The 16,076-nt window shown below is 51.0% G+C and overlaps 1 protein-coding gene across 1 annotated transcript in view; it reads left to right on the top strand.

Moving 5' to 3' along the window:
• Window positions 1-684: 684 nt before the first annotated feature.
• CCND3 (cyclin D3) overlaps window positions 685-16,076 on the top strand; it is an 81,356-nt gene continuing 65,964 nt past the window's right edge. Inside the window, exon 1 of the mRNA XM_060162887.1 lies at window positions 685-886. The gene's annotated coding sequence lies outside the window, so the exon portion shown is untranslated. The remainder of the gene's footprint in view (window positions 887-16,076) is intronic.

Genomic DNA, 16,076 nt, shown 5'->3' with positions numbered 1-16,076 from the left:
CGTGTATTAATCCGTAGGTATTTGCCGGGCGAGCCGGGAAGCGCCGGCGGCAAGAGGCTGTCCCTTGCCCGCCTTATTCCCAGGCCGTTGCGTCAACGTGGTGCATGTGGTTTTCTGCGGTTCACTCGCGGGTCAGCCTCTCCGGATGGGAGTCCTTCGTGCACCACGCCTCATTCGTCTCCGTTTGCGGGTGTCTGGCAGGACGCAGAAGCTGGGTTTGAATCCCAGCACTCGGCAGCTGTGGGATTTCGGGCACATTACCTAATCTCACTGTGCCTCGGTTTCGTCTTTTGCGAAACTGGGATGGGATGGATAGCAGGGGGTAAAATGAGCTAATACACTCAAAGGGTCTATCACTGTGCAGACGGAGAGTAAGAGGTCAAGAAGCAGCGCCTAATGTTATTTATTTCCTGAGAGGCGAGTGGATGAGTGGAAAACGCTCACAGGCAGATGTCTGGAAAACTGCGCCGCGCCTGCCCGCGGGGCGCACCTGCGGCTGGGGGGCACCCCCGCCCCTCACCGGGGGAACGTGCAGCGGGATGTGCGGGCTGGGGTCGCTGCGCAGGCTGAGCCGCCGGGAGGAGTCGGGGCCCAAACCTTAGCTGAGCGGAGCACCCAGCCCCTTTGTCTCCCCCGCCCCCTCTTCCCCACTTCCTGCCCAGCTTTAAACTCGGGATTGGCGGCGCGGCGGCGACTTTGTAAACACGCCGCGCCTGCGGCGGTGGAAACTGGTTTTGTTTGGGCGCCTGGGGGAGGGGTGCACGCCCCTCGCCGTGGCTGGAGGTGGCGACCCCCTCCCCATGTCCCCAAAGACAGAAGCGAGAGGCGGCGGGAGAGAGTGTGTGCAGCCACAGTCGGTGCTCCGGGGGGCTCACCTGCCGAGGAGGTAGGCTCGAGGGCTGGAGAAGCCAAGACAGATGGGTGTCAGCGTCTGCCCTCTTCGCTGGGGCCTCCAAGCTGAGGCTGGACACCTGGGCGGGGGGTCTGAGGTGGGGGGGTTAAGGAGGTCATGGTGTCCTCATCACCTCCCGGTTGTCTCTCAAAGCTCGGGTCAGTTTCTTTCTGAGTTGCACGTGGCTGAAGGGCGGGGAAGCCCCCCAAAGCCTTGAGCTTTGTCTGTGTCTGCACAGCCACTCTCCAAGCTGATCTGGAAGCCCAGTGACCTCACTGGGCTGTCTGTTGTCGTTCTTCATACCTCAGAGATGGGGTGGGAGGCGGAAGGAGGGCAGAAGCCGTGTGGGCAGGGAGCCTTGGGGTCATCCTGCCAGCCAGGGCCGAGGGAGGAGGCCAGAGGACAGGACTGGAAAGAGGGACCTCTCAGTGGCGGTCCCTCTGGTGTCTGATGGGTACGCAATTGACGGCCTTACCCTCTTCTGTGTCTTTTAATGTGTCAACAAGAGGAATAACTGAAGAAATTGGTTGCTGTTACTGAGGGAGCCTTAATGTATTCATGTGCAAACATTGAGCACCTACTGTGTGTGGGATTGGATGGGATGCTGAGCGTGCAGTGATGTTATTCACCACAGTGATCTCGCCTGAGTCATAGAACAACAGAGACGAAGTGTCACGTTGCGATGGCTGGGAAGACTTCAGAGAGAAGAGGACATTTGAGTTGGTTCTGAATGATGAATAGTCACCAGGCAGAGAAGTGGGGGGAAGTCTTTGTGGGAACTTACTCATTCTGCAGAGCTGGACTGAACCCTGACTGTGGTGTTGGGAGTTGGGAAACAATAGGGACCCAGAAACAGCTCTTGCTCTCTTTAACCCACTGTCTAGACCTGAAGAAGAGATAGGAATGAACTGGATGAATTCAGGGAAAGGCATGTTTCTGGGCTGGTCCCCAAGACCCCAGAAATTCCCAGCTAGGTGCAGCTGGGAGAGTCTACCCCAGGGTGATGTAACAGTCATACAATCCTGGGGCACCGCCCCCCATCCCTGGTTGCTAGGACTGCTTCTTCTAACAAATCCTTGCTCTCTGCCCCCCCACCTCAATTCTCTTTGGAACTAGACATGCGTGAAAAGAACTGGATCTACCATTGCTTTCCTGAAGATTCTTCTGCTCTTTCAATTCCCAGGCTCATTTGAGAGATGGCTGACACGGTGAATTCTTTCACCGCCTGTTTGCTGTGGCTGCACTGTCTGCACAGGCTAAATATTGGGGGTATAATGGCAAACAAGTCAGAGCTTCTGCCCCCCTGGAATTTAGGAGCAAAAGCATATCTGAGAATTCCAGCAGGATCCGTCCTTGAGACCATGATCTCCATGATCCCAAGTGTCTTTTCTTTCCCATTTCCTTCCTTCAAAGGTTCAGAATACTAGCTAAGGCTTATATAGCACTGTCAGGTACTCTTCTAAATGTTTTAGGTGTAATGTCTCATTTAATCCTCCGAACAGTTCTATGAGGTAAGCACTAGGCTTATCTCCATCTTATAGATGAGGAAACTCAGGCATGGAGGAGATAATTTTCCTAAAGAGGACAGGGTTGGGATTTAAACCCGGGTCACTTGACTTGGGAGACCCTGTTCTTAACCATTTGGCTAGCCTGCCTCCTTGACTGACCACATGGAATGTGCCCTTGAGCCAGGGGCTTAGGAATTTCCAAAAGGGAGGCTATGGTCCTGTGTCTCGGGAGATACAGAGGAGAGCAATCTGTTAGCTGAGTGTGGGCACTGGTGCTGTTTACAGAGAGCCCCAGCAGGCCTGGAGTTGTGGAGACTACACAGAGCTGGTATCCTTTCCTAATGGCCGTGTGTGTGTGTGTGTGTGTGTGTGTGTGTGTGTGTGTGTGTGTGTGTGTGTGTGTGTGTGTGTGTGTGTGTGTGTGTGTGTGTGTGTGTGTGTTTTCTCCTGAGTAAGCCTCAGTCACCAAGAGGAACAAACCAAGGTTTCATGCAAGAAAGATGCATGGAGGTGATGTGCCAGAATCTGGGAGATGGGAAACCAAGATACGTCTTTTGCTGGGAATCTTTAAGAGCAGAGACCCTCATATTCTAGATTCCAAGGGGAACAATCCAGCTTTGTAGCTGAGTAAGGAAGATGGTCAGGGAGTAGAAGCAATCTTAAGATGCACACCTTACTTCCTCACAGCTGTTGCATCCCAAAGCTGCATCCCAAAGCTGCATCCACGCATCTGACCCCATCCCTCCAGGCAGACTGGGACTTGCCCATGATGCCAGCCGGGCCACAGGGCAGAGGTTCCATGGATTCCAGCCATTTTTCCACTACTTTTCTGAAACTCTAGATTTCTCACATTAGCCCTCTAAACAGATCTGGGGAGGCCCAGAGGCTGTCCTTCTCTGCCTGCAGTCAGACTACCTCTAGCCTCTGCCTTTGAGGGAGGGGTGTGGGTTGGGGGATGGGTGTTGATGCTGGGAGTTGAGGGTAGAGGGCAGCCACACCGATATCACTGGTAAGCAGGATGTGAAGGTCAGAACTATGTGGACCTCTAGGCCACTCCTCTACACAGACACCCTCCTTCCTTCTCATCATAGGGTGGGGTGCGATGGAAGCCTCAGCAAGCCCCAGCCCCCTGCCCCAGGCGCTGTTCTCTAGGTTGAGAACAGGTTGTACTCTTGAGAAACCACAAGAGGAAGTTTAGGGAGGGCTGGGGGTGGGGAAAGTTCTGGGGCCCCTGCCAAGTTTCCCTTTCTCTGCTGAGCTGGAGGTGTGTTTATTTTGGTGTGTTTCTCTTGCCTTCAAAGACATTTAAATTTTAAACCCTCTGAGTGTCAAAGAACTGTCAAGGCCCGCCCGCCCGTGTTTATGCGTGTGTGTGTGTGTGTGTGTGTGTGTGTGTGTTTATGTGTGGGTCGGTGAGGGTGTGGAGGTGGTCAGACACCCCTGGAAATGGGATTGCAACAAGGTACTCATTTGTTGGATTTCACCTGGGATTTGTGCTAGATGGGAAAGGCTAACTCCACAAAGTCTTCTTTTCTCCTCTCTGCCCTTTCACCTTACTCTTCCCCAAAGCGCTCCCTACAGCCCCAAACACGAGAAAAATGTGGTTATAATGGCCACGTAGGAGCTGAATGATGTTGCCAGGAGCTGTCCTAAGTGTTCTACCTGCCTTATCTCATTTGATATTCACCGTAACTCCAGGTAGTAAATGCCTCTATTCCCAATTTATAGATGAGGAAACTGAAGCTCAGAAAGGCTTAGAAGCTTGCCTGAGGTCACACAGCTAGTAAGTGGCAGAGCCCAGATTTGAACACTGGTCTATCTGACTTCAGAGGCTGTGCTCTTGACATCTATTTAATTCTCAAATTAGAGCATCAACTTCCCTAACATATCAGACCCTGCACAATAGGAGGTTGAGATCCAAAGATGTTTTAAAATGGTGCTACTAGTGTGTGTGGGGAGTGGTTTGGGTATAGAATTGGAAGAGAGAGTCTCTGGAAGTTAATATATTAAAAAAAAGATACCCAAGGGAAAGGAAGATGTAGTGGGTGAAAGGTTAAGGCCAAACTGGAATTTTGAAGCAAATGGGGAGAAGATTTGGGAGGGATACTGTAGCTGTGTTCAAACATTTGAAAGGTTGCCTTTGGTAGCCCCCAATTAGGGGACTGGTGGAGACAGATTTCCAAAAAACATAAGCACTTTCTAACAAATAATTGCCTAATCCCCTTCTGCAGAAGTGAATTCCTCATCTAGGGGAGTCTAGAGCACATGCCTGGGAGGGGCTTCTGTGAACAAGTAAGGCCTCAGAGCCCCTTCCACCTCTAAGCCTCCCATGTGATTATTGACCGGCTTCCCTCCCCATCTGTCCACCAGGTGGAGCTGTTGCCCAATGTGTGGCTCCAGGGCTGCTGGATGGGGTGAAGAGCGCCACCTGGTCCTTCAGCCACCAGCTGGTTTCCTGGGGCCTATCCCCCACCCCTTCCTCAGCAATCTACACGCCAGGGGCCAGAGAGCCACTTTTGACCCAGCACAGCCCCTGTAAAATGCGCTCTCAGGTTTCCTCTGGGCTCAGGCCAGAACAAGCAGGCCTCCGCCCCTGGGGCAGTCTCCCTTCCCCAGGTCAAGGGTTCCCCTCCCTCCCTTCCTTCGCTTCCCCCTCCTTGACCTTCCTTTGCTCTGAAATAGAAGGATCCGTGTCAGGAGCAGAGGGTAAGACCCGCAGCCCTCATGGGCATGGCCTTTCCTAGCATTCGAGGGCATGACACCCATGTCATGTCATCTCTTTTAAGATACTCGAAAGCCGCACCTCTCGGAAACTATTTGCCCTCGGCGGCCTGACCAGTTCTCCCACCCTGCTTAAACAACCCCAGGACAGCCACTCCTAAGGAGAGACAGCAGGGGCCTAGACGTTGTCCCTAGGAAGGAGGGGCAGCAGAGGGCTTGCCTGGTGCCTCGTTTGTTGACTCAGATCTGCTTGCTGTTCTCTGCCCCCCTCCAACCGTCGCCGCCCCTTAGAAAGGCCCAGGGCCATTGGGGCCCCAGGGGCACAGCAGGCAGGGCCCTGCATGTGCCAGGACAGAGAGTGCAGTTCCAAGCCCTGTGGCCAGAGGGCGCCATAGAGGCCAGGCCCAGAGAGCAAGGCCATAACCAGCATGTTTCAAGCACTTAGGAACTCACTACCCACCACCCGCCAAAAACAACCCTGTCAGGCAGGAGGCCCGTTTTATAGAAGAGCAAACCAAGGCACCGAGGGTTAAGCAGGTGGCTTCCATGTACACAGAAGGACAGTGGCCGAACTGGAAGTCTGACGTGGCCATTTGGCTGTAAAGTTTGTACACATGACCACTAATCCGTGCTTTCTCTCATGGAGTGGCTCAGAGGGCCTGTGCTCTGTGCAGAAACCACCCAGGTTTGAGTCCTAGCTTGGCTTCTTCCTGGCTGTGTGAAACTCGGTTTCCTTACCTGTCAAGTGGGTGTAGCTGTAGTCCCTACCTCACTGGCTCGTTGTGAGGATTAATCGTACTGATATTCGTCGAGTGCTTCCAATATGCCAGGTGTGATCTTTTTTCACTGTAGAATTTTTTTTTTCTTTTTTTTTTTTGGCTGCACCGTGTGGCTTGTGGGATCTTAGTTCCCTGACCAGGGATTGAACCCGTACCCTCGGCAATGAAAGCGTGGAGTCCCAACCATTGGACTCTGCCAGGGGATTCCCTTGCCAGGTGTGAAATTTTTGTGTCCTCACAGCAGCTCTGTGAGAGAGGTACTATCATTAGGTCTCTACAGACAAGGAAGCTGAGGCACAGAGTGGATACACAGGGTAAGGGGGCGAGGCTTCAGGGCCCACGCTCTGCACCAGGCTTAGGAGTTAATACACTCAAAGCCCTGCCAAGTGCCAAACAGGTCATAGACCCTTATACGTGATACCTCTGTCGCCATCATATCACCATCACGATCATCTCGCAGACTGAGTTCCTGGGGCTGGGCATGGAGGGCTATCCAAAAACAAGGGGGCAGCCCTGGTTTCTTTCCTCACCATCCCACCAATGACTTCATCTCATCCTCTTTTCTAGAATAAAAATCGACCCACCAGTTCTGGCCTGTGGTCAGACAATTGGACAGAACAGTTGAAATTGGGACAGAAACTCCCAGTTCTGGCCCCAGTGCCGTCTGCTGCAGCTCGTCCTGCCTTCTGTTCTCTGTTCTCTTCCCTCCAGGCTGCGTCTCCTGGCCCCTCCTCTGGGGGCCCCGAGCTCTGGGAAAGGAAGCCGGAGCAGGGCCTCTGACAGATGCAGACCTTGGGCTCCAACTTGGGCTCCAGCTGGAGGTGTTAGAGGCTGTGGGAGGAGGAGAGGACTGGCCGGGGGACGGGAGGATGGGGCACAGAAGGCCCCGAGGCTGCCTTCCCCTGTCTGTCCTTCACAGACTCTTCTTCCTGAGCTCTGGTTTATTAAGCTCACTCTGCTGGGTGCTGAGGAATCAGCTTGGAATAAGACGCCGGGGAGGATTTACTCTTCTCTGGCAAGTGGATATCACAAGCTGTCTTTGGATTATGGAGGGGAAGAGTGCTGTTTCCTCCCAACACCAGGCCTCTGAGAGTCAGGGCTGCTTTTTCCTTTCCTTCCAGCCCTATTCCCTTTTCTCTAAGCAGTATCTACTACAGAACCACAAACTTGGAGACTGTTCAGAGGTGGAATCTATTTTCATCCCAGTGAGTAAGGATCTTGGGGTTACAAACTCTCAGATGTACTAGATGGCTGAGCGTAGGCCAGGAGGTAGAACATTTGAGTAGTTTTCCCAGGCCCTCTCTCTTTTTCTTTCCAGTCAGCTGGTACCTGCTGGTCTTAGGGGCAGCCACCACCTTTTCTTAGAATTCTACCTTTAGGACCAGGCTGAGTTTTTCCTCTTGGGTCTCTTGGTCTCCAAGTCTTTTTCTGCCCGGGGCCCAGCCTCTTGGGTTCTAACTCAAAACTCTTTCCAACCATTGGACATGAGCTTGGTGCTTCCTGGGTGGTCCTCAAAAGTCTTGCATCTCCCCTGCTTCTCCTCTATCGCAGCTTCTAGGAGTCGTTTTTGGTATTCCTTGTAGGAATCTATTGTGTGGATTTTCTCCGAACCCTCATTTCTTCACAGGCAGGTGGCAGTGAAGACGTTGGGGGTAATAAGCGCATATGTTTGCACAGTACTTCCATGTGCCGGTGACTGTGGAAAGTGCCTACGTATAATATATACCACGTGTAAATAAGTTTATAATAAATATGCATATTTATTAACTCATTTCTCATTTACTCCTCACAAGAATCCTCCGAGGTTTCCTCACTTTGCAGATGGAGAAACTGAGGCAAAGAGGTTAAGTAACTTGCCCAAGGTCATACAGCCAGTGTTGAGAGCCCAGTGCTGAAAGAACCCTGACTGGAGTCAGACTTTTCATGCGCACTCTGTGTGTGTGTGCATGTGTGTGTGTGTATGTGTGTGCGCGTGCACTTAGGAGTGCCCACCCACCAGGGGGAGTGTGAGGGGACCCCAAGTTCCCTGTTGAGATGTCCTGAACACAGCATCAGGACCGGGGAGAGCAGGCTGGTAGGCCCCAGAACTGCCTGTGTGTGACAGTGTGTTTGTGTATGGTCTGCACATCTGTGTGGAGGTGTGATGGTGTGGATACGCATCCCCCAGGCAAGCCCGGGGCCTCCTCTATCCCTCAGTGCTCCTGGCTGGAGCTGCAGGCTTGTCTCCTAAGCCAATCAAGACGGCAGGGAAGGAGCAGGGAGGGCCCTGCCCTGCCCCAGCAGGCAGGTCAGGTGTTGCACACTACCCAGGAAGCAGGAGTGGGTGGTGGCGATGTGAGCTCTGCTAGGTGGGGCTGGGGCCCTGACCTTTCTGGGGCACCCTGGATGAATCAGCCCGACCACAGCTGCCTTAACTGCAACATGGTGCAAACAAGCTTTTCCTCCAGCTCCCTCCCCTCCCCCCTCCATGCTCATTTTCCTTTCCTTTCTTTCCTTGGCAGGGGTGTGCCACCAGGACAGTGGCTGCGGGCACACCTCTGGAGTTGGTGGTTAAGCTGGGTCCTGGTGCTGGGCCTGCAACCTTTACCTTCTAGATACTCCATCCCAAAATGGGCAGCAGCTCCAGCCCGGGGTGGAGGCCACATACCCTGCCCAGAGGACAGGACTGTGTAGATGCAGGACTCGTGAGTTCACCCACCTGGCATATCCCTCCAACAGCATCTATAAGCCTCAGAGGTCTTGTCCATTCCTCATTTACAGTAGAGCCACATTTTATGCTGTGTTGGGTTCACAGTCAGTGTAAAAACAAAATACGTGTCAACATTACTATTTAAGTCTCCTTAAACTGCTCCTAAAACACAGTATGCATGGCTTGGGCATTCTCTCCCATCTCTAAGGATCTCCAGCACAGCCAGTTTTCATTGGGACAGGTGGCAGAGTCTTTGGTGGAAGATTATGCTGAGCTTGGGGAAGGGCCCACATTGTATGAACAATACGTGAGTTTCTGAGGCTGGTTGGTATCTCCTCCAGTAGTTAATACTGGATTTGTTGTAGTTAAATGTGCACATTTAGGAATTCAGTATGCATTCGCTTATGGGCTCTTATGGACTCCCTGGGTTGCAAGAGAGGTTTGAGTGACAGTACTGTGGGAATCTGGAGGAAGGAACGGTTGCTTGTGGATGGAACCAGGAATTTCTCCTCAGAGATGCCATTTTTACTTATTTAATGGCCGAGTTGTGTCTTCGTTGCTGCACGTGGGCTTTCTCTAGTTGTGGTGAGCAGGGGCTACTCTTCATTGCGGTGCGGTGGCTTCTCTTGTTATGGAGCACCAGCTCTAGGGTACGTGGGCTTCAGGAGTTACGGTGCGTGGGCTCAGTAGTTGTGGCTTGCAGACTCTAGAGCGCAGGCTCAGTAGTTGTGGCACACGGGCTCAGTTGCTCCGCGGCATGTGGGATCTTCCCAGACCAGGGATTGAACCTATGTCCCCTGCATTGTTAGGCGGATTCTTTTTTTTTTGGGGGGGTAGGCGGGCCTCTCACTGTTGTGGCCTCTCCCGTTGCGGAGCACAGGCTCCGGACGCGCAGGCTCAGCGGCCATGGCTCACAGGCCCAACCACTCCGCGGCATGTGGGATCTTCCCAGACCGGGGCACGAACCCGTGTCCCCTGCATCGGCAGGCGGACTCTCAACCACTGCACCCCCAGGGAAGCCCCTGGCAAGCAGATTCTTAACCACTGCGCCACCAGGAAAGTCCTGGAGGTGCCATTTGAGAAAATGAAAAAGGAGTGGATTTGATGGGAGAATATTCAGGAGCAATTTTAAATGGTGGTTGTTTTTGCATCCTTTTACTTTTCTGAATATCTGAGGGTTTGGTTTTTTACTGAAAGCCATCGTATAGATGTAATCATTCTTCTATTCTTAATTCTATGGCAATTATTTGGCTTATTTATTCTGGTTTTTTTTTTTTTTGGCCGTGCTGCATGGCTTGTGGGATCTTAGCTCCCCAACCAGGGATTGAACCCGTGCCCCCTGCAGTGGAAGCGTGGAGTCTTAACCACTGGAACGCCAGGGATTTCCCTAGGTTTATTTCTTCTTTATATTATTATTATTCTAAAATAACTAGCGGCTGTTTCTATAATCACTGTTATTTCTATAAGAATAATTATTCTTGGGCTTCCCTGGTGTCGCAGTGGTTGAGGGTCCGCCTGCCGATGCAGGGGACACGGGTTCGTGCCCCGGTCCGGGAAGATCCCACATGCCGCGGAGCGGCTGGGCCCGTGAGCCATGGCCGCTGAGCCTGCGCGTCCGGAGCCTGTGCTCCGCAACGGGAGAGGCCACAACAGTGAGAGGCCCTCGTACCGCAAAAAAAAAGAATAATTATTCTTCATATGACCACTTCTTGTTTCTTTAATGGTTTAAAATCGCCAGCAACACACTGGGGCAGGGAAGTAAAACATGAGAAAGGGGAGAGGGCAGGGGCATTTCAGAGACCGTGTGTCTGCTTTAACTGACATGTTAGATCTCAGGCAGTAGTTCTCAAACTTTCTAGTCTCAGGAACACTTTACATCCTTAAAAATTATTGAGGATCCCAAAGAGCTTCTACTTTTCAAAGTTGTAGCTATTGACATTTGATTTCTAATAAAAATATGTTAAATGAGTAATTTTAAACATATTTATTAATTCCTTTAAAGTAACAATAAAATAATCATTGCATGGTAACACAGCAGCATATATTTTATAAGATAATAACTATATTTTCCAAAAAAGAAAAGAAAATCGAAGTGTGGCATTGTTTTACATTTTTCACAAATCTCTTTAATGCTTGGCCTAATAGAAGACAGCTGGATTCTCCTATCTGCTTCTACTTCAGTCTGTTGCAATATGTTGTTTTGGTCAATTTATATGAAGAAAATCGGGCCTCACACAGATAGGTGATTGGGAAGAGAGGACCTTGTGGACCTGTTCCAGGGGCATAGTGGGACATGGAGCTGGAAAGAAATTTCGGGGCGATGGTGGAGGAGCCAAATCAACAGTGTTGGGTTGGGGAGTTTGGATTTATTTAGGAGGTAGTGGGAGCCATTGAAGACTTTTGAGCAAAGAAGCGACATGATCAGGACTGATTTCTAGGGCAGTAGGCAAGAGAGAGTCTACATAAAATAAAAAAGATTGAAACTAGGGTGACGCAGTAGAAATGGAAACAAGGGGGCGATTTGGCAAAATATTTTGAAAGTAGAAGCAACAGAACTTAGTAATTATTTGGTAGGAAGGTATGAAGAGTCATCCGCCCTGTGAAATGGCCCTGCCCTTCCCCTGTTAGCTACCATGTGTACTTCTAAGATGAAGTATGTTGCCGTGTGTTGCAGTTTACTGCTAGCTCGCCTTCTCTCCTACTGGGCTACAGTAGGTGGTGAGTAAATGAATGGAGGCGAATTCAAGGACTACCCCAGGATATTTCAGCCTGCGGGGCTGGCAGAATATTGGTGCTATTAAGAGAAATTTAAAGACCAAGAGGAAAAGATGTCCATTATCATTAAGTATCATCAAGTAAAGGGTGGGAGGAGATGTCAGGCTATTAATAGAGAGAAAATAGTGGGTGGACCTTCAAATATACTGTTCTCTTGGCAAAGAAGTCCATTTTCCTAGGTACTAAAGATTTGGGGAGAAATATAAAAAACATCTAGGACAGATTGGTCTTGATTGTTCTTTATTCGCAAGTAACTCAAGTTCAATTAGGGCAGTGTTTTTCAAAATTAGAAATGTCTTCATTTTAACCTATTTCATACGATTGCACACAAACACACATGCGTAAAACAAGTTTCATTCACTAAGCAATACTTCCCCTCACTTCAGAGGATGTACTTTTTGATATTTTCTTTTTTATTCTGTTGTTTCATTTTTTTAAAATGCTGGTCAAGATTAGATTTATGACTTCATGACCCAGTAAAGCATCCTAACTTGCAATTTGAAAAACGCTAAGTTGGCCAAGTATCAGTATTTTCAAGGTTCTGTTAGCAACACAAACAGATTGTCCAATGTAAGGCAAAGGGAATTTATTGGAAGAAGGTTGGGAACCCATAGACTCACCAGAAAGGCTGGAAAACTGGAAATGAGCAGAAAATGACAAAGTGCCTGAGGGCTGGGCAGAAGGATGGACAGCATGGTGGGAATGGACGGGCCGGCCGCTCCAGTTTCTGAGCTGCAGGTCAGGCGGGCTGGCTCCTGGATTTGCACTAGGGGAGAGGTAACCTCCTGAAAGGAAGTGACAGTGCTGTTGGAAAGGGGACCGTGTATTTAGCAGCCAGAAAAGAATAGTCCACAAAAGGGAGCACGACTTAGGCACATAAAAAGATACCTAACAGTGAGTGGTGGCCCTACACGATGGTAGATCTAAATGGCTGTGTTCTTGCCTGTTGGTGACCTTGCCATGTGGTAAATTCTCCCTTCAGAAAGCAGTTTGGCTAAAGGTATCAAATCAAATGCTTCCAGAATATTCTGACCCTCTGCTTTAGAAATCCTACTTTCCAGGCTCTATCCTAATTTAAGTAATTCTAAATGTAGGAAAAAATTTTGTCCATGATGATTTTCATCAGGGTGTTATTATGTACAGTGACAAAAAATTGGAACAACTGAAATGCCTCCCAATAGAGCATGGTTAAGCAAGGTATACTATATCCAGTAAATGGAATATTAGGTAGCCATTAAAAACGTCCAATTGCAAAAACATGTGGTATCACAGAAATTACCTATATGTTAATGTTAAGGAAAAAAATCAGTATGCGAAAGCGTACATACAATACATTTACAACTGTATTTTTTACACACATACACACATATACACACATAGAGAAAAGACTGGAAGAAAATATACCAAAATGTGAACAGCAGTTGTTTTTTGAGGGCAGTAGAACTATGGGTGATTTCTTTTCTACTTTTTCCCCTTTTCTAAATGTTCCAGTTCCGCAATAACAAGAGAAATGCAAAAAAAGTCATGAGTTGTGTTTCCATAAGTATATAGAAAATCAGTCTTATTATTTTCACAGCATCTCATTGGAGACATTAGGTGCCACGTAAAAAGTTGGCACAAGGAATGCAGTGTGATGGCCCGGAGGACGGCCTGGTATGGCCTGGGAGGTGACAGCTGCCTCTGCTTCAGGTTCCCAGCTGAGCGGCGCTATCTGCCGACCCTTCAAGTTCTATGGCACCTATAAAGCTGAAATATCCAGGCAACTCTGGGGTGACAACTTGGGTTGCCATGGCATTTGGGGGTGGGTCTTAATGTGAGATGACTGACTTTCAAGATCCACTTACCCATGGACGGGCACAGGATGGATCTGAAGTAGGCAGCAGGTCTTTCTTTGGGGTGGGGGTGCTGCTCGCTCCTTGTCCCTTTTAGCAGCTTGGAGCAGCGGGGAGCTAAGGTAGTGAGCAGGGTGCCGGCTGTATCCCACAGTATCTGCCTTCTGCAGCTCAGCAACAGAGAAGGAGGTGGAGTCTGGATTGAGCCCCAAGATAAGGAATATGCTGCAGCTGACAGAGAAGATCAAAATACACAGCTGTGCCCCCAGGAGAATGAACTCCACATTCCATTCTCTGACCCCACCCCCGATTCTCACTTCTCCCGAGTGCCTTCGCCCACCCCACCCCACACATGCACACTCAGCATCCCCATAGGCTAGAAGGGCCTCCCCGCAGCCTTGGCTCAGGTCCCTTAGAACTTCCCACACTCACTCCCCTCCCTTAACCAGAGGCTCCAGGGCCGCTCTCCAGCTGTCTGGAAGGGAGTGAGTGCCCCGGACAGGTGGCCGGAGGCGGATGAAGAGAGGCCTCATCCAGGGCCGGGCTCCACCTGCCAGACTGGGCCACCCTCAGACTCACACGTGGGCTACTCCAGGAAGGCCCAGGAGCAGAAGAGGGTGGTGGTGGTAGTGGTGGCGAGTCTGGGGAAGCTGAGGCAGGACCTGAGGCAGCGTGGGGTGGATGGGAGGAGGGCATGCAGTGGTCCTGATGGCCGGGTCTGCAACATCTGGTTCTCACTGTGGGTGAGCCCGACCCTCCAGGAGCTCACAGTGCAGTAGGGGAGACAGACAGCAAGTACAAGATGTGCCGCCTGAGGGGGTCATTCCTCACCATAGTGCCCAGGAGGACCCCCAGCTCCACAGAACCCCCTGCAAGTCTCCCTGTCTCCTGAGGTTTCAAGTTACTACCCCAGACCACTTGATAGATGTGCTAACCTGGGATTTAAAATCAAGGAGCTAGAAGGAGCAGATATTTCTCTCTCCTGGGGCTGGGCTAACCCCTCGGGCCACCAGGAGTCATCAACGCCCTTCTTCTATGTCACCCCCATTCCAGTTCCAACCTGCACAGTGAGACTCAGCTGGACCTGGGCGCTGAGGGGCTTCAGGCTAGCGCTGGTTCCCACCACGTAGTACTTCCATGTCCCAAAGATGCAGGGACTCTGGACATAACTCCTATCCTCCTGAGCTTGTACGTGGCCTCTGTCCTCCCCTACGAAGGATAAAACCAAGGGGGGCAGATGGGTGGGTGTTGGCCCTGACGTTCATCGGGCACCTTTGCACTTGGTGGGAGGATGATTGAAAGAGGAAGGTAGTGGGGGGCACCCCAGGCTGCCCATTGGCCTGGCTGCCTGAGGGGAGGGCACCCCTACCCACCACAATGCCCAGGGAGGGTGTGCATGGGGGTTGCACCACCCTCTCAGTCCTTAACTGCAGGCAACCTGGCAGAGTCCCACATCACTCCACTTAAATGACTCCCTTGAGGTCACCAAAGCCCTCTAATGTCCCACATCTCCAGCAGATTGATGGGCAACCCCCCCCCTTGCATAGTCACCCACAGCCAGCCAACTCAGTGTATATACTAGCCAGGACCCACTACATAATTTTCAGAGCCCCTTGTTCAAAAATTATTAAGAATTTCAAGATGGTGGCAAGAGAGCATTAAACCAAGGGTGGAACCTTTCTGAGCGCAGGGCTCTGTGTGTCTGCGTGGGTTACATGCCTGAGGGTCGCTGCCATTCATTAAACACTTGCTATGGTGCCAGACCCTGTGCTGGGTGCTCACCACGCATGATCTCATTCCTTCCTCTCAGCAGCCCTATTATCCCTTTTGTGCAGACGAGGAAATTGAAGGATTAGACAAGCCACATAACTTGCTGAGGTCATCAGCTCTTAGGGGCTAGAGTGGGGGACAGAATCCAGCCTGTCTGTCTGCGGAGCCTTGGCTCTTAACCACCCTGGGCCGCTCCAGCCCACAGGGCTTGAGTGGTTGCTGGGCAAGGCAGCTGCTTCCCGTCCCCTTCTTCTGTCCTATCAGGGACAGGAAGGAAGATGAGGCAAGACGCAGCAGCTGACAGTGCGGCAACAATGGCAGTGGCAGTGAGGGTGGCCAACCCAGACAGAAGTGCTGGGTAGAGACCGTGTGAGATGGGCCCAGGGGTTGTGTGAGCTAGAGGCAGCTGATAGACACCACAGCTGTGGCCTCCACCCTCTCGTCCAATGTGGGCATCACTGAGCCCTTTCCCCTCCTCTCCGCTGATAGCACCTCCACCTCTGCCTCTCTCTTCCTCTTTACGGCCGTGGTCTCTTCTCCCCAACTCTCTCTTTCACTCCCTTTCCAGCCACCCTCCACTGGGGAGGTCACTCAGGGCTCTCCTCCAGCTGTGTCCTCAATATTTAGCGCCATAGCAGTAACAGCCGTGGTTTAGTGAGCACCCACTCTGTGTCAGCCACGCTGCCAGGCACTTTATAGATATATAAACTTGAATTCTCTCCACAGACCTGTAAACAATGATTATTATCCACATTTTATAAAGGAAGAAACCGAGGCTCAGAGGGGCTAAGAGATTTGTCCAAGGTTACATAGATTTGCTGCCCTTCCTCATTGCCTTCCCCGTAGGACGGAGTTGGCCTGATAAGGTACAGTGGTCCCTGAGCATAGAAGAGTCTTTTCTCACCAAGGAGAGAGTTTGAGAAGTGGTCAGTCCGCGGGAGGAATGAATTATGTATTGTGAGTGAGGGAGACATTCACCTCCTTTGTGTTAGCTGGGGTGGCATTCCAGGAGGTGTCCTGTCTACCTGGAAGGTCCTCTCTGACACTTGGGAAAGCAGACTTGATGGAGTGAGGTGATGCGGAGCTGAAGATGCTGATGAGGAAAGTCCC

Source organism: Lagenorhynchus albirostris, chromosome 10, assembly GCF_949774975.1.
Source record: "Lagenorhynchus albirostris chromosome 10, mLagAlb1.1, whole genome shotgun sequence".
NCBI lineage: Eukaryota > Metazoa > Chordata > Mammalia > Artiodactyla > Delphinidae > Lagenorhynchus > Lagenorhynchus albirostris.
Note: the sequence above shows the minus strand (reverse complement) of the source record. Positions and strands in the feature narration are given on the sequence as shown.